A 384-nucleotide genomic window follows, 5' to 3' on the forward strand; every position below is an offset into this window, starting at 1 on the left:
ATGTACTGTAAGATGTAATGAGACATTTTTGTATTTTTGTATATGTATGTATACATATGAGCATACATAGATATGAGCATACATACATACATACGTACATACATATGAGCATACATTCATACATATGGCCAAACATATGACCATGCATACAAACATACATACATATGACCATACATACATACATACATACATATGAGCATACATACATATGAGCATATATACATACATACATATGACCATACATACATACATATGGTCATACATATGACCATGCATGCATACATACATACATATGACCATGCATACATACATACATACATATGAGCATACATACATATGAGTATATATACATACATACATATGACCATACATACATACATACAT

Source organism: Lutjanus erythropterus, chromosome 19, assembly GCF_056507025.1.
Source record: "Lutjanus erythropterus isolate fLutEry1 chromosome 19, fLutEry1.hap2, whole genome shotgun sequence".
Taxonomy (NCBI): domain Eukaryota; kingdom Metazoa; phylum Chordata; class Actinopteri; order Lutjaniformes; family Lutjanidae; genus Lutjanus; species Lutjanus erythropterus.